The sequence below is a fragment of the Engystomops pustulosus genome, chromosome 4 (assembly GCF_040894005.1).
Source record: "Engystomops pustulosus chromosome 4, aEngPut4.maternal, whole genome shotgun sequence".
In the NCBI taxonomy this organism is placed as follows: Eukaryota; Metazoa; Chordata; class Amphibia; order Anura; family Leptodactylidae; genus Engystomops; species Engystomops pustulosus.
This window is the reverse complement of record NC_092414.1, coordinates 63704294-63722963: the sequence shown is the minus strand read 5'-3', so window position 1 is coordinate 63722963 and position 18670 is coordinate 63704294. Positions and strand designations below refer to the sequence as shown.

General features: G+C 42.7%; 1 protein-coding gene across 3 annotated transcripts in view; it reads left to right on the top strand.

Annotated features, from left to right (window-relative positions):
• Positions 1-18670, top strand: part of FGF1 (fibroblast growth factor 1) — a 99674-nt gene that overhangs the window by 1084 nt on the left and 79920 nt on the right. Inside the window, exon 1 of one of the 3 annotated variants that reach the window (XM_072146111.1) lies at positions 11898-12280. The exons of 1 other annotated variant lie outside the window; for it this stretch is intronic. The gene's annotated coding sequence lies outside the window, so the exon portion shown is untranslated. Of the gene's footprint in view, positions 1-11897; positions 12281-16149; positions 16228-18670 lie in introns of those variants that run through there. One more of the 3 variants, XM_072146114.1, reaches the window with a different exon arrangement.

The window sequence follows — 18670 nt, the reverse complement described above, 5'->3', positions numbered from 1 at the left end:
CATTATCTTCATTGATGGAAGCGTAAGCTAATGTGTTTACATTTTAACACCTGCTCACATTTCTAGCAATGAAAGAAAACTTTTTCTAAGCAGCCAAACACATGCGGTGTTATGCATATGTACAAATGTGTGCAGAAATCACTGTGGGCCACATTTATCAAAAGTAGTGCAATAAGTGCAGTTTGCCTGTGGAGTGTGCAGGATGCGGCACATTACAGAATACTGCCGCACGGTTTTCATTAATCTGGTACCTCCTGCACTTTTTGGGAAGGGTCACCAACCTTTTTTTTTGTGCACTGTTAAAATAGTGTGCAACGCAATCCTGTCGAGTTGCAGTAATAAATGTGGACCGAACGCCCCTTTATGTGCAGAATTTTGTGGTGCGGTGGCTACAGAGCAGCTGCCACACAAAACTGGTGCAGACACTTTATAAATACAAGTGCAAGCATTTTAGACAATCAGACAGAAAACTGGCGCAAGAGCTTTAAAAAATGTGGCCCATGTGTGAACGCATCTTCATGGTTATTGTTTTAAAGGAGGGAGGGAGTCAACAGGAAGGGAGACATTGGAAAAGAGGTAGATCAGGTGGCACAGGGGTAAAATAGCAGGGGGCAGAAAGTGGGAAATAATTTACAATGTAGGAGGGAGAAAATGAATGGCAGACATCAGCAGGTGTAATGATACAAACCCTTTTAGACTACTATGCATAGATGGACTATAAAAGTAAGAGTTAGGCAATGGCATGAGAACCTGACTGTCAGGGGCAAGACAGCAAAGGGTTAACTGAAAAGACAGCGGCCTGACTCCTACCATGCTGTACTCTGGAGCCTCCTCACACAGGGTCACGGGGGTCACCATACATCAGTAGATGGAGGTGACAAGTTCAGCACATGTTGCCGCTGTCAGCGTCCAGCCTGTCTTCCTCCTGTAACTGCTTATACAGCGGCCGGCCAACCCCCGAACAGCGCTGGTGGGTGGGAGGTTTTTACAGCCCATACAGGAACCCGGGCAAACGCTGCACAGGCACTGATGATGCAGAGAGTGACTGCTCTCTGCATCATTATTATATCATCGGGGAACACCTCCCCTGCCTCCAGTGGGCCCTGCTAGCTCCAGTGGGCCCAGGCACTTGCCCAGGTATGCCGGGTGCTGACGCCGGCCCTGAGTAACGGGTTGGACCCCCTTTTGCCTTCAGAACTGCCTCAATTCTTCGTGGCATAGATTCAACAAGGTGCTGTAAGCATTCCTCAGAGATTTTGGTCCATATTGACATGATGGCATCACACAGTTGCCGTAGATATGTCGGCTGCACATCCATGATGCGAATCTCCCATTCCACCACATCCCAAAGATGCTCTATTGGATTGAGATCTGGTGACTGTGGAGGCCACTTGAGTACAGTGAACTCATTGTCATGTTCAAGAAACCAGTCTGAGATGATTCCAGCTTTATGACATGGCGCATTATCCTGCTGAAAGTAGCCATCAGATGTTGGGTACATTGTGGTCATAAAGGGATGGACATGGTCAGCAACAACACTCAGGTAGGCTGTGGCGTTGCAACGATGCTCAATTGGTACCAAGGGGCCCAAAGAGTGCCAAGAAAATATTCCCCACACCATGACACCACCACCACCAGCCTGAACCGTTGATACAAGGCAGGATGGATCCATGCTTTCATGTTGTTGACGCCAAATTCTGACCCTACCCTCTGAATGTCGCAGCAGAAATCGAGACTCATCAGACCAGGCAACGTTTTTCCAATCTTCTACTGTCCAATTTCGATGAGCTTGTGCAAATTGTAGCCTCAGTTTCCTGTTCTTAGCTGAAAGGAGTGGCACCCGGTGTGGTCTTCTGCTGCTGTAGCCCATCTGCCTCAAAGTTCGATGTACTGTGCGTTCAGAGATGCTCTTCTGCCTACCTTGGTTGTAACGGGTGGCGATTTGAGTCACTGTTACCTTTCTATCAGCTCGAACCAGTCTGCCCATTCTCCTCAGACCTCTGGCATCAACAAGGCATTTCTGCCCACAGAACTGCCGCTCACTGGATGTTTTTTCTTTTTCGGACCATTCTCTGTAAACCCTAGAGATGGTTGTGCGTGGAAATCCCAGTAGATCAGCAGTTTCTGAAATACTCAGACCAGCCCTTCTGGCACCAACAACCATGCCACGTTCAAAGGCACTCAAATCACCTTTCTTCCCCATACTGATGTGCGGCTTGAACTTCAGGAGATTGTCTTGACCATGTCTACATGCCTAAATGCACTGAGTTGCCGCCATGTGATTGGCTGATTAGAAATTAAGTGTTAACGAGCAGTTGGACAGGTGTACCTAATAAAGTGGCCGGTGAGTGTATATACAGCGTATATTTGTCCCCCATATACTTCTTTGGCCTCACGGCACCGTACGGGAGCGGTATGGTGCCGCACACGTGCGGCATTGTACCGTTCCGTAGCTCGTGGAAAGATAGGATATGTCCTATCTTTCTACGGAATACGGCGCATGCACTGTGTATTCCTATGGAGAGGGGTGGGGGTGAGCACCGCTCATCCCCTGCTCCTCTCCCCGGCGCCGATGTATGCCTGCCGTATGCCTGCCTTATGAGTTTTATTCTTGTGCTTTTTCCAAACTGTAAAATTTGCCTTCTTATAAAGCCCCCTTAAGGAAGTCTCCCACTACCACATAAGGAGTATATATTAGTGGGCTAACACATGGAAACACGAGAAAACATTATGGGTAACTATTAGTTACGGGTAACTAATACGCTAGGAAACACAAGAAAACATTAGGGGTAACTATAAGTTACGGGTAACTTATTTGCTAGGAAACACAAGTAAACATTAGGGGCAACTATTAGTGGGAGACTTCCGGGAGGGGGCTCAGTATATAGATAGACCCAACACATGTCCCCTCAGTATATAGATAGCCCCCCCAGTCCACAGTCAGCCCCCCAAGTCCACAGTCAGCCCCCCGTCCATAGTCAGACACCCCCAATCACAAAGTAAGAAACCCCCAGTTCACAGCAGATGCCCTCTTTTAAAAAAATGTCCACCCCAGATGCCCCCTTTTTTTTTTAAACTTTTTTATTGCAGTTCAAAACAACAGACATTAGTACATAGTATTTTACAGTCTTGTACATGTTTTATGTTATTCACATTGTCTGCATGCCAGGTTATCAATACAAAAACAAATAACAACAATAAACATCGAGTTTTTACCATCTGTCAGTTTGAGTATGGTCCACTTTCGCATCAGATGCCCCCTTTTAATGAAATGTCCACCCCAGATTCCCACCTTTTAAGGGGTTTTCCAACGAAGACAAGTTAAGCCCCTTTGCCGCTCCTCAGACAAATTGAGCAGACGGCCACCCATGACCGTTCTGCTCCATTAATCTCTTTGGAGCTGATGGAAATTGCCGAGCGTCTGCTCCATTACTGTTATGGAGCGACAAGGGGTTGGTCAGATCCCTTGTTTTCGCAATCTGCGGGGGTCACACCATTGAGACCCCCACTGATCAGCAAGTTAGGTCCTATCCTAACATTATATTTAATTAATTAAATCCCACCCCAGTAGCCCCCTTTAATGAAATGTCCAACCCAAATGCCCCCTTTAATGAAATATCCAACCCAGATGCCCCCTTTTAACAAAATGTTCACCCCCAGATGCCCCCTTTTAATGAAATGTTCACCCCCAGATTCCCCCTTTAACGAAATATCCACCCCAGATGCCCCCTTTTAATAACCCCCCTCTATTAATGTAATGTCTACAGAATGGCCCCCTTGAAAAAAATAAATCTATACTCACCTTTACGGCTTTTTCTCCACGGCCTTGTGGCTCTGTTTTCTCCTTTTCCGGCCTGGGGACATACACCATTATGCTGCCGCGTCGTGCCGTGTGATGTCATACTGTAAGGAACCATGCGGCGCATACACTATGACGTCACGCAGCCGTGACACCGCCACGTCATAGTGATGCTCCAGGGTTGAAAGAGGAGAAGGCGGAGCTGCCACCTTCTCAGTAACTGGCATGAAATAGATTAAGTACATTTTGTTACAGAAAAAAAGGGCTGACACTGCTTTGTAAATGGAAAAATAAAACAGTTATGGATTTTTAAAAACGTGGAATGAAAATTGGAAGCGCAAAAAACTAAAATGTACTGGTCCTTAAGGGGTTTAAGACGGGGAGTGAAAAATGTGACTAGACGTCTCATCTTAACATCTCATGTCAATTCTTGACATCTCTTCTTTGAACGAGCAAATATGTACATGGATAAATGATAACTTATACTGAATATTTTGCCACAAAATGATAAAAATCTGCTTAGTTCTGCCTGCCTAATTGATGGTCATCCAAATAGTGAAGATAGGCCTTCTTGGTCCACTATTTTGAGATTGTGACAAGCTTTCGAGACTTACTTAACCATTTTCCCAGGAGGTGGCAGCATTTTTCAATAACGCTCTTTCTGATGGAGAATCCAAACGAAGAAGGAGGAGCGCATGAGTGTTTCATGTAGTAGAGAGATTCTATTGTTTTGTTTGGACAGGTTATGTGCCTATCAAGGTGTATGGGAGGGGATGTTACATGTAATACATTTAAGAACATAAAACTGCCACTTTATGGGAAACATATGGTGATGGAAATGTATGTATCCATATAAACTTGTTGGAGGTACTGTGAATGTCACTATTATTATCACCCAGGCATTGTTCAGGACAGTCTACAGAACAGTCTAGAGAAGGCTTCTTCAGCCACCAGGGGCCAGAATCTGGGATTGGTGTTCATCTTGGTCATCGCCACAACAGGAGACACAAGAGAGGAGAAGTGTTGAATAAACTGTCGGTAGTAATTGGTGAAACCCAGGAATCTCTGTATTGCATGCAGTCCTACAGGGCGAGGTCATTGAGAAACTGCAGGCAACTTAGCAGGATTCATCTGTAGACCCTTGTCAGAGATGATATAGCTGAGGAAGGGAAGACTCTTCTGGTGGAACTGGCACTTCTCGAGTTTGGCGTAAAGGCGGACGGCTCTTAGACAGGCGAGTACTTGCCGCATGTGGAACTGATGGGACTCCAGGTCCGTAGAGAACACCAGGATATCGTCAAGGTAGACTACGACACAGGTATATAGCAAGTCTCTGAAAATTTTGTTGATGAACTACTGAAAAACAGCTGGTGCATTGCAGAGTCCAAACAGCATGACCATGTACTTGAAGTGCCCATCACGAGTATTGAAGGCGGTCTACCACTCATCGCCTTTACAAATCCAAATGAGATTATACATCCCATGGATGTCTAGTTTGGTGAAGACCTTGGCTCCACGTAGTCAATCAAAGAGTTCCGTGATCAGCGGCAAAGGATAGCGGTTCTTTACAGTGATCTTGTTTTGGGCCACTATAATCTATGCATGGATAGACTGACCCATCCTTTTTGGCCACAAAGAAGAACCCTGCAGCGGCAGGAGAAGAGGATTTGCATATGAACACCCTTTGCAGATTCTCTTTCAAGTAGGCTGACATTGCAGCGGTTTCGGGCACAGACAGTGGGTACACCCGACCCCGTGGAGGAGATGTGCCTGACAGCAGGTCAATCGGGCAATCATAGGGTCGGTGCTGTGGCAAAGTCTCTGCTTGATTCTCTGAAAAAACATCTGAAAAGTCCACATATGGAGTGGGTAGACCCACCAGAGGCTCGGAGGACTTCTGAAGCAAGATGGTGGGCTCGGGACAAAGTAGTTTCAGACAACATGACTGGCATTTCAGTTCCCAGCGGAGAACTTCACCGTCTGCCAATCATGCACCGGTGCGTGGTGCTGCGACCACGAAAGACCCAGAAAAACTGAAGAAGTGCTTCGGGAAGTAAAGTCTCTCCTTGTGCAAGACCCCCACTTGAAGGCATAAGGGTTCAGTGCAGTACTGGATCGGGTCTTGGAGAAACTGCGCACTGACTGAGATGACCAGCAGCTTCTCGAGATAGACCACAGGAAGACTGTACTGAGACACCATGTTGGCATCCACAAAGTTTCCTGCTGAACCAGAATCAAGGAAGGCAGAGGCTTGAAACTGAATACCCTTTCTCTGAGCTGAGTAAAACAGGTATTTTCAGACCTGGAGAAACTTTGTTCTCATCTAGAGATGCTTCTCTCAAGAACCCTAGGTGCATGAGTTTCCCAGACGCTTAGGACGGAGTAGACAGGATTGAAGGAAGTGTTCCAGGCTGGAACAATAAAGGCAGAGGTTCTCCTGATGTTGCTGGGAACGTTGCTGGCTGGACAGCCGAGCCCTGTCCTGCTGCATGGTTCCCTCTGCAGTGGTCACTGCAGGTGGCTGAAGCGGTCTTTGGAATGCAGGAGCCAGCTGAGGCAAGCATCGGACCCGGACTTGCGCTTGCTCGAGACGTTCCCTTAACCGGGTGGCCAGAGAGATGAGATCGCTCAGAGTAGACGGCAGGTCACATGCAGACAGCGCGTTGTTAACTTGTCTCGAAAGTCCCTTTTTAAAAGTCGCAATCATGGCAGCATCGTTCCAGGCTAGCTCAGAGGCCAGAGTACGGAACTGAACTGCATAGTCACCAACAGATGAGTCCCCTTGATGCAGGTTCAGCAGTGCAGTCTCAGCTGAAGACGCCTCTGCAGGTTCCTCAAAGAAGGAGGTGATGTCAGCTGTAACTGGATTGTCTCTGTCCCAGAGGGGAGTAGGCCATGCCAGGGCCTTTCCGGAGAGGAGGTTGATGATGAATGCCAACTTAGACCATTCCAAGATAAACTGTCAGCATAAGTTCAGTGTTCAGGGAGCACTGGGTAATGAAACCCCTGCACAACTTGGGGTCCCCATCATATTTAGATGGCATGGATAGTTTCAGCCTAGGTTCAGCGGTCGGTATGCTAACCAGAGTAGCAGGAGCAGTCACATGAACTGAGTTGCCATCAATTGCTGCAACACAGGTGATGACGTAAGTCGACACCTGGTAGTGGAATCTAAGTGGCACCCGGTTTTCACCAGAGCCTGCCGCAAAGCGGGTTAGACTTACTGCGGACCTCAAGCCACACCACGAATGCACAGAGTTTTCAAATGCAAGCGCAGTGACATGAACAGGAGGGCACTGCCAAGAGATGTTTGGAGGGGCGGGTTTACCAGGCAAAGCGGCTGTGAGGGGACGGGAGAGAGCTTAACTGGTCTCCTGCCTCCTTGACTGCTTTGATGAGAGAAACCAGGCTAAATAAAAGTATTTTTTGGGATGAGGCTGCAACGTACAGAATACTCAAAGGAACCCTGAAAATACAATTACAGTCATCCAGAACATACTGTGAAGGAGTTTATAGTGTAGTTCTGTGGTGACAGGTTCCTTTTAATCAGAAATTAGACTAATGTCAGCAGTTCTGTACTGGAACCAAGAGGTCCCTCCAGTCACGCAGTGCAAGAAAAAAATGCTGCCTACCCTAATCAACAATCCTAATGTTCAAAATGCACTTTATATTAATATTCTGTTTAAATCAACCTAAATGATTTAATTAATGTATTAATTCATATATACATATACAACCCATTAATAAAAATGCTACATTAACTGTATAGATACAGAAGGTAGAGCACATAAAGCACCACAACCATGTTAAATACAGCACCAGAGCAAAGACCTTACCATAAATGCAGTCCTAAAATAAGTTCTTTACATATATAGCACCAGTACGAGGCCTAATACTTACAGCACATACAGCACTAAAACTAAGTTTGTATATATTTACAGCACCAGAACCATGATCAGTCATAAAAACAACACCTGAACTGAGATTAGAACATAATTTTGCACCAGAACTGAGATCAGTAAATAATACAGCATCTGAAACCAGCTTAGTAAATAAATACAGTGCCTGAACCCTGGACTAATGCCTCCTAGTGGCTATTAGTCACAGTGATGCCCCCTGTAGCCACAATAATGCTTCCTGTGGCAAATAATCACAGTGATACCCCCAGTACCCAGTAAGTACAGTGATGCCACCATCAGCCACAGTAGCCAGTAGGAACAATAATGCCTCACAGTAGCCAGTAGGCACAGTGATGCCCCACAGAAGCCATAGTGATGCACCCAGTAGTAAGTAATTACAGTGATGCCCCAGTACCCAGTTAGCACAGTGATGCCACCAGTAGCCACAGTGATGGCCAGAGTAACCAGTAGTCACAGTGATGCCCCACAGTAGTTAGTAGTAATATCTCCAGTAGCCAGCAGTCTTGCCCCCAGTAGCCAGTGGTCATGTCTGGGGTAGTAATGTCCCCAGTAGCCAGTAGTTATATCCCCAGTAGTTAGCAATCATGTCCCCATTAGCTAGTACTAATGCCCCTAGTATCCAGTAGTAATGTCTCCAGTAGTAGTAAGTATTTTTGCCCCTAGTAGCCAGAAGTTAATACCCCATAGTCAGCAGTCATGCCCTTTGCAGCCCGTTGTAATGCCCTTAGTAGCCAGTAGTAATGCCTTCAGTAGCCAACAATTATGTCCCCAGTAGTAATGTCCCCAGGAGCCAGTAGTCATGGCCCCATAGCCAGTAGTTATAACCCAAGTACTAACATTCATGCCCCCAGCAACCATGCCCCTAGTAGCAATCTTACATGTAGCCAGTGCCCATGCCCCCAGTAGCCAGCAGCCATGCCCTCATGAGCCAGTAGGTATATCCCAAAAAGCTAGCAGTCATGCCCCCAGTAGTCAGCTGTTATGCCCCCAGTAGCCAGCAGTCAAGTCCTAGTGGCCATGCCCCCAGTAGCCAGTAGTAATATCCCCAGTAGCCAGTAGTCATGCCCCAGTAGCCATGACCCCAGTAGCCAGTAGTCATGCCCCCAGTATCCAGCAGTCATGCCCCAGTAGCCATGCCCCCCAGTAGCCAGCAGTCATGCCCCAGAAGCCAGCAGCCCCGCTTCTGCCCGGCTTAACTATCGGCTTGTGCGTCTTTCCCAGATCAGAATCTAACCGAGCACATCTAAGACATCGGTGCACATTTACTGACCTGGTACTGTCGCGATCCCTGCTGTGCGTTGTCCAACGATCATGGACTCCGGCGCTATTCACTAAGATCATGCGTCCAGTTTCCTGCATGTGTCGCTTCCCTGCTCAGGTCCGACAGAGTTCACCTTCTTCTTCCTGGTGCATGTAAGTGCATGTCTTGCGACACAATTTAAATGTTAAATCCCGCGCTCGGTCCGACGGCCCGCCCCCCGATTTCTGCCACTGATGCGCCAGAATCCGATCGCGTCCCCTTCTAAATGCCTGTTCCGGCGGCCCAATCCCCAAAAAGTCGGAAAACCCAACGGAAATGCGTCCATGGGACCCTAAGTAAATAAGCCCCATCATGTCTCGTTACAAACACCAAAGCCATGCTGCGCCAAAAACTGTTTTTGTCGAATCTCAGTATGAAAAGTCTAGAAAAACATCCAGAACAGAGTCGCATCTGTGGTTGCAAGTAAGGTTTGACCCCTCAAATATAAGTTTGAGCGTGAAAATATTGTTTTTATTCTATGTATAAAAACGGATGTTCTAGATATATTGTCCAACCACTGTATTATACTAAGTGATACCATCCATAACCATGTATCCTACAAAATTTGTCCCATAATAGCCAAAGGCTTCCATGTGTTAGTGAAGCCATCTACTCTATGCTAGTCATATATTCACCCCACTCACTTCCTGCACCAATCTTATGTTACCATTTTCAAAGCTTTACTCACACATGACTAAAGTGCCGTCAGACCTAGCCATCGGTATGACTAGTGAAATGTCTTGTGAAATGCTATATCATGTAGAAATCATTGCGGGTTATGGAGAGTAGACCAAATTTCCTAAATTCCAGACTGGAAAATGATAAAAAAATATAACCTGTAATCAAGCTCTTTGCTTGTGGCTTTAACACAATAAAAAGCTATCTTTAAAGGGTTGACTTTGAAACAGTCATCAATGCACTTGAAGTGAACCAGAATATGGATATCTGACAAATGTGTGGGCTGCTGTTTAAAGGGTTTAATTTTTGTAAGTAAAGTTAAAGAACCAAGAAATAGAAATTGTTGCTTATTTCAGTAGTAACAGGGATATATAATACAGCTAGTTTTCTACTACTGCTAATTATTATTTCCCTTTCCTTCTTTGTTAATCATAGTTTGGCAATTGAGGCTGGGATATTTTCATGTCATTATGAATACAGACAGTCCCCTACTTAAGAACACCTGACTTACAGATGACCCCTAGTTACAAACGGACCTCTGGATGTTGGTAATTTACTGTACTGTAGCCCAAGGCTACAATAAACACCTATAACAGTTATCACAGGTGTCTGTAATTAAGCTTTATTATTAATCCTGGTTCTTATGACCCAACATTTTTAAAATCCAATTGTCACAGAGACCAAAAATATTTTGTCTGGGACTGCAATTATAAAATATACAGTTCCGACTTACATACAAATTCAATTTAAAAACAAACCTACAGAACTTATCTTGTACGTACCTCGAGGACTGCCTGTATTATATAACATCTGTAATATTGGTCACATTCTTATGTCATATGCTGCGCAATGGTAATTTGTAATGTGCGCTGTGATAGGGGGGTAGGACTGACTATGGAGCATGCAGTATACATCTCCACTTTTGGTATTTTCTACTGTGGAGGAGAATAACAGAAATTGAATATTGATGGCAAAAGGATGACTTTCCGTTTCCTATCATTATAATAGACGTGCATGCATTGAAGGTTTCTTTATGCTTTCACTATTGTAATGCGAAAAATAATGCAGACTGCAACATTATTTTTATTTTATATTATAGCAGAAGCATGATGAAAGTAAACTTTTCATGATGCCTAGACTCAAGGAACCAAGGGGCAATATAACTCTAAATCTTTCCATGCTTCAAGACATTACATTTCTATATGAAATAAAGAAATTTGACATGATTAACTCCCCTTTTTACATGGTTTTCTTGTAATTTTATAATTTAGTCATATATTTATATTAACAGAAGAAATCAGATGACATCTTAAGTGACAGTTTACCAAACCACTTGTCAACAGAGATCATCATTGTAGGTCTATGACTTTATGGGACATCTAACTAGGTTAGCATCAACCGAGAAAATGTGACCCACAAAATAGAAGGCTGATCAGTCTGCAAAATATTACTGCCACTTATATAAGCTGGAAAAATATTGTATAACAGTCTCTTCTGTTAGCATATAAACAAAACAGAAATTCCTTATTGGGTGTTAGTTGTATTCACTGTATTCAGATAAAAGATTCAGATTATATATATTGTAAATGAAAGAGAAACAATGCTGCACCGTTGTCCTGGCATGGGCACAGTCATCAATAATTAACAATCATATCAATTATTGCTATTAGTACTACTACGTGTAGCTTGTGGTGTAATATATTTTAAAGATTTCAGATTAAACCCCTTTTATTGTTTCTAATAATGAAATCATTCAACTGCTGGGTTGAGAATCACGTAAAATATTTTTCATAGAAAACTGAAAGCCACGTTTATTATGGTCCTCTTCTCTGGCTGCAGTGTTAGGAATTTTTTTTCTTCTGGAAGACTTTTAAGGCAAACTAAAAATGCAGATGTGATAACAGAACACAAGCATTTAATAGCAACTATTATATTCAAAGGTTTCCTTTTCTATGCAACCCAACTGCTTTGGATTGTATTTTCTTAATGCAGGCAGTATAAAGCGTCTTGAGGAGACACATTGGAAAATAACCTTGAAATACATCATGGGCAAGAATCCAATCCGAAAATAGCCACAGGAACACATAGCAGAAAAATAAGCATAGAGAAAAAAGGGATGCACGATTATTGTCCTTATTTTGCTTGTTATTCTGTCCAGATGCCAGAGTACCACAACATGGGAGATTTTACCACAGCCTGCACTGACCGGGCATGTCCAGGGGAAGCAATAACTGGGCATGCTCTTCTCTGTGCCAAGTGATCTGAGAGAATATAGCTGCATTTAGTTTCACCCATTGCGCATTATATCGGCCAAGTTATTTAGCACTTGATAACCTCATTTGGCTCGGCCTAACAGCTTTGTCAGAACTAGGGGAGTCTGACAAATTACAGCTAAAGGATCCGACCACACTTTTCATTGACCTACTCCACACCCGAGGTTATATTGTTTTATTTTTCTATTGGAAACTGGAATTTGATTTAGAAACATTAGGCTTCAGTAAGAAGAAGCAGCAGCTATCTGTCTGTCTGTCGCCCAGGCCTTAGGAAGACATCCAGATCAAGACTACAACCCACAAACCTGAGGTAAGGGGAAGCTATGTGGAGCCATCCACAAACATATTCTAATTATACATTATTATGAATATTGTATGATTTCTTCTCACTGCCAGGACAGAGGGAAGCAGGATCTGAATGCACAGTGATATAATGTTCTGCAAAGTGCATGTCCTCCCATAGTAAACAAAAGGGAGGTTAAAGAGACACTGGTGTGTTATGGGTAAGAATCACTAGTGCCAACTACCACCTAGTATATTTTGCTCCTTACAAAATTTAAGGTGTGAGTATGTACAGTACAATAACTGTGGTATGTAAATGCATATGATCCTCAGTGTTTTAGTACATTTATTTCTTTGTTGTTAGTGTGTGACTAAGTATTACTATTATAATATTATCTTTACCTAGATATCTAGGCAATACAGTAACATTTCATCTTTATACTTTTGTTGAATGTGGAACTTTATTTAAACACATCTATATAGTAGGACATATAGATTGACATAAGATTGTTATTGGGCTCGGCGCTTCAATGGATGAGGTAAACCTGTTTGGTTTGTCAGAAAGCCACTGTATGCATTTGGTTGTCAACTGCCTCATCCACCTCCATCCGTATGTTAGAATGTATAAAGAGAGAAAATGGTGAACGCAGCCTAAGGCCTGGAAGAAGTTACCTGTCTATATAAGAATCTCAAAGAAAGGTACATTTACCAACCATACTAACAATTGCTCATGTGTTATGGCTGCTAAGGGCAAGTTCTGTGTGATTACTAATAATGATATACACCAGAACTTGAACCAAGAACATATTGCCCCGATATAATCCAGTTTGGCTGCCTATGAGGAGTCCAATTTAAGGTCTCTGATAAAGTCTAATGGTCTCACAGACTGACTTCACTGGCTCATGCATGGAAAGGTTTAATTATTTAGCCAAGTGATTAATTCATTAAAACAGCACATTCCATTTTTTTCTTTTTATTGCTTTTCTGCCTCCCTTATCCAAAATCTTAGAAAAATATTCTATAAGAAACTTTGCTGACACTGTAATATCCTTGAGGAACAACCACACTTACTCTAGCTTTATTCCCATATAAACTATCTCTACAGTATGCTATAAAGCTCAAAGGAGAGTAAGTAGGAGAGGCTGGGTCCCACAGCAGGCTTCTCAAGTGGGCCCCCTCCCCTTAAGAAATAAACATGTGCTGTATACACTCATATATACACACATTTATATACTTATATGCACAAACAAAAAGTTGTTATACGATCATACACAAACATTTATATGTTTTTACACAAATACATACATGTATACACTCATACATACACATTTATGCAGTCATATACACATGCATACAATCATGCATACAGTAAAAACATATACTATACATACACGTATAATATATGCACATGATATACACACATATCATATATATACACATCAAATTTGCACGTATGCTGTATAGTACATTCACATTATATACAAACATATAGTATATATGCATACACAGAGTATAAACACAATAAACATACATACTGTATATACATGCATAGAGTATATACACATCATACATCGTATACACACATACAGTATATACACATATAAAGCATTTATACAAGCACACCATATGCACACATATATAGCTTATATACACATATATATAGCTTGTATATACACACACATATATACCATATACACTCATACAGAAAATACACACACACACATACAGCATATACACAGCAGATACACACACATACTGTATATATACCATGCACACACATTCAGCATATAGACACACATACAGTAGATACATTCATACACACATCTAAGTACTCAGGCAGTCTATTTATCCCAGCAGGGTGTAAGAGGCCACATGACATTTCTCATCTTAACTGCAGGCTTAAGCGTGTACTGTGGAAGATGTGACCTGTAATAGACATATTTGGGGATATTCATCATACGTCGGCGCTCTTGCGCAGCCCGATGCATCAAGAGGCTCTAGCCTCTTGATGTATCCAATGGGGTCCTCAGCAGTGTTTATTTCAGTGCTATTTTAAAGCAACACATTCTTGGCTGCTTGGGACTACAGGAGAAGCAAGACGATGTGGACAGACCTGGATTATCATTGGTGCTCCTGCTCACTCTATAAAAGGTTCACAATCACTGCTATAGAAGATGTCTTCCATGTCTTCTCTATGTATAAGTTCCGTTCCTCTTCTTATCAGTATCATAACTACATGTTTTAGCAGAGCCATCAAGTCACCTTATACCTTTGGTTCATTTGACCATCAACAATTCATGGGTACTACAAGGACAAAAGATCGTACATCCAAGCCACCCATGGTCACACCACTACCTACACAAACTTCACCATACCATCTCTATTTCATGGACCCCTGCTCTAGGTGATGATTGTATGAATACATTTGTTCATCATTCAGTTCAGGGGACATAGGTGAAGCAGAGTGTGGGGTCGGGTGCAAGCAGTGTCACTGCAGTGCAGAAGATAGGTGGCCAGCAGCTGGACCAGGACACAGGGGTCTCAGGAAGCAGGCTGTCATGTAATTCACATCATGTGACTTTACTGGGGAGCATGGCCGCAAATTCAGACTGAGCTGTCATATATAGCAAAGTTGAAGTCTGTTTGTGATAGGTCTGAGCACTCCTATCCATGGAAAGAGGAAAGAGCACCAACGCTTAGCTGCATTGTCCTCGGCGGTGGTGGGCTCAAACTAATTTCTCTCCACTAATTTCTCTCATATCTATATCTATAATAGCCCACTGGTCGAGGACATAATTTTTCCCATGGTTCCTTATTAGTGGATACCTGAAACTTCTCCCAGACTGAAAGTTAATTTATACTCCCTCTGGCTGGAAGTTCTGAGGGTAGACCTCTACTTCAGCCTGTTACGTTTTCTGCATTGAAGTCTTTGAATAAAGGGACTGTAAGTTTGATGTTCTACATGTTGTTTCGCCACACATACACTAGGAGTGCCTCAGGGAAAACACCATACTTGTGGCCTCCCTCTTTTGAATCCCCTTGCTTGACCTGCCCAGCGTGTACAAGGACTTTTAACACCTGGTCCAAGTTACTATGACCAGTCTAGCGCTAGGCTGCACCAAAGCCAGCCACTCAGGTACCAGGGAAACTGCCCCCACTCTGGAACGTCAGGCCCCGGTGGAAGGACGTTGCACATCCATGGTACATCATTGGTTGACCTAGGCAGTGTAGAACTTGTCTAGAACTTGTATTGCATGTGGATGGGATTTTTAATAAATCCCATTGGCTGTGCTGGCATGGAGTTAGTTGACCGATTCTGCTGGAGCTAGCCTGCGGCACTTATACGGTGTGTGCTCCAAGCCTGAAGTACTTTTCATGGAGTCGAATGAGCTACTTATGTAGTCGAACCCACAAACTTAGAGTGCCGCACAGGAATTAGTGGAAACATCTGTTTTATCAATGGTTAGCTGCTTCCTACTCATGTAATGCCTCTGTCTATTTTGGTTTTTGGGGTTGTAAGCCTTCTCAGCAGTGTACAGACAGAGCAATCTGAAGAAGGTATATTTACACACCCCAGATCCAAAAATATCCTCAAGTGCAGATACTTTATTGACTATTAAACTGGTGGAATCTAAGGCAAGACGGAAGTCCTTGTATGAAAACAGGTTCTTCTTTTCTTGCCCATCTCAGTTACATTTTTATAGATGTACAATAATGTAAGATGATTTGGTGTGCATGCCTCAGCCTGCAGTTCATTCACACAGCTCTGATAAAACAAATCTGTTAAAGGCCAGACTTCCTACATGAAGCAATGGCTGCTTTTGCATCTCAGCAGGACAAACCAGGCAAGTAGATAACACAAGACAGCAATGCTCCACCCCTCACTTTTCCCTATCTGCTGTGTCACAGCAAGACATCCCTCCCTGCACTCTACATATGCACAGACATAAGAGCCACATAGCCGGAATGCTACAGGTAGGTGATCCTCACCATAATGGTTATGGAGGTTGTCATTTTAGGGCGTGGTACACTTACAATCAATCTCAGACATATGATGTGTTAGTCTTCTGCAGGGTAATTTCTAATTGTTTAATAACCAGTATTATTGTGTGGTTTTACTGCGGAATATTTTTCTAAGAGACTACCCTGTGGTCACCGTGGAAAAGCTGCAATAAATGTAACTGTATAGCCTCTGCAGCTACCGATTATTAATTATGTGGGAAATGTTTACTACATTTACTGTGAAAGTTGTATTCAGTTGGGAATATAGACATTATTGTTGATAGGGAATTATATTATACATAATGCAGATATAATAGCATAATATTATACATTATAAAAACATCTTCACACAGTGACTCAGGTTTCTATTGTGAGTCAGGTATTTTGTCTGTTACATGTTGTTGTCCCTTAAAGGAACATTACAATTATACAATTATAAATAAATGTAACCATTGAACAGAACTTGATGCGGTCTCCAGTGTTTATTAGTATGTTCTACATAGTATAACAAATGCTCTTACACTAGCCAGTTGTCTTACTGCTGGGCGCCGGACAGTGAGGGGCAAATGGGTATGTTGTATGTAAATGTATGTTGCATATAGATGAACTCCTGGAAAACAAAAAATGTATGATAAATAGTGTAAAAAAAATATATATATACAGGCGGTCCCCTACTTAAGGACACCCGACTTACAGACAACCCATAGTTACAGACGGACCCCTCTGCCCACTGTGACCTCTGGTGAAGCTCTCTGGATGCTTTAAAATAGTAGCAGATTGCAATAATCAGCTTAAAATTGTCTGCAATGAAGCTTTATTGATAATTCTTGGTCCTATTACAGCAAAAAAATGTGAAACTCCAATTGTCACTGGGGCAAAAAAAAAAAAATTGTCGGGAACTACAATGATAAAATATACAGTTTCGACTTACATACAAATTCAACTTAAGAACAAACCTACAGTCCCTATCTCGTATGTAACCCGGGGACTGCCTGTATATTAATAAAGGAAGCACATTTTTAATTTTTAGTGTTCCTAAATCATATCATAGTCTCATGTGGCTAAGTTTTATGGCCATCATTCCTGCTTTTACAACTGATTTATTACTACATAATGTCTTATTTTGTTTGTATATGTATATCATGATCAATTAAGCACTACAGATTATTTATACAAATAAATATGTATTATTATGGAAGATAAAAGGACATCCAGGGTTAGGGGGCAGTCCTGGAGAGCTGTGTGGAGAGATTTGTGTGTATTGTTAGTAGCAACAGGACAGTAGAAAATGCTTTTATATTTCTTGTATCTCTTTATCACTGCTATGTTTCCTTGTACTTAGGGATTGTCTGCTAATATTCAAATACAGACATATAAAGCTCTATTTACTTATAGGAAATATTGTGTACATTTTTTACACAGTGCCTTGTGTTACATAGTGGCATCATTGCTGGTCCTTTAGCCTTCTAACAATAGCACACTGTAACCATGTATGTGATCACATAAAATAACAGCAGTCTCCAAGGAGTAGAAGATCAAGAGGCCGTTGGGATTTCAAGTGGTCAGATACTTGCATGGGGTACAGTTTGCTATTTTTAAGAGGCTAAAGGAACTAAGATGATGTCACTCTGGTCAAATAACCAAAATGGTAAGGAGGCATAAGGAGGATTATATGGGAGGAGCCGGATGTGCAGGACATGCCCCCTTTGATGCCAGGTAATATAAAATAAAAGTTGATTTATGCGGATGTAAGTGAAACACTGTGGAACAATATTACCAATCTGTAGAGTTCACAATGCTGTAAACGGGCATGGAAGCTGTTGCTGGGGAACTGCCACAGAGTGCCCAGGCCCGGATTAAGATGTTGGCACTGCACCTAGTTAATCCTATGGATATAAATCCTGTAACTCCAGTATAAGACTCCCGCCCTTACAAGGGCAGTACCAGTGCTCACCCTAAACAGACTAGGAGGACACATTTCTAGAGCCATAACATATGGATCTTTCATCAGGGGAAAATAGGCTATATGAATACACTAGGTAAGATAGTGATCATACCCACCATTCTACACTAGGATAGACAATGGTCTGGATAATGATGGTGTACTCAGTTAATACATTAATACATTTTCCCCAATGTCATCCAACAGTTAAATTAACATGTGAATCCCATTTCTTTTATGAAATAAATTATTATTATTTATTTAAATCCAATTAAAGGGGTTATCCAGGTTTTAAAAATTACTGAGGGCAGGCTATTTAAACATAATAAACATGTACTCACCTTGTCCGGCGCTGCCGATGTCCCGCGCCGCGGCCGCTCTTCTCTGTGCGCCGGTTTCATTACAAGGGCGCGCAGGGAGTCCTCCCATTCGAGACCATTTCCCAGCGTTTACAACGTTGAGAGATAGGGACGG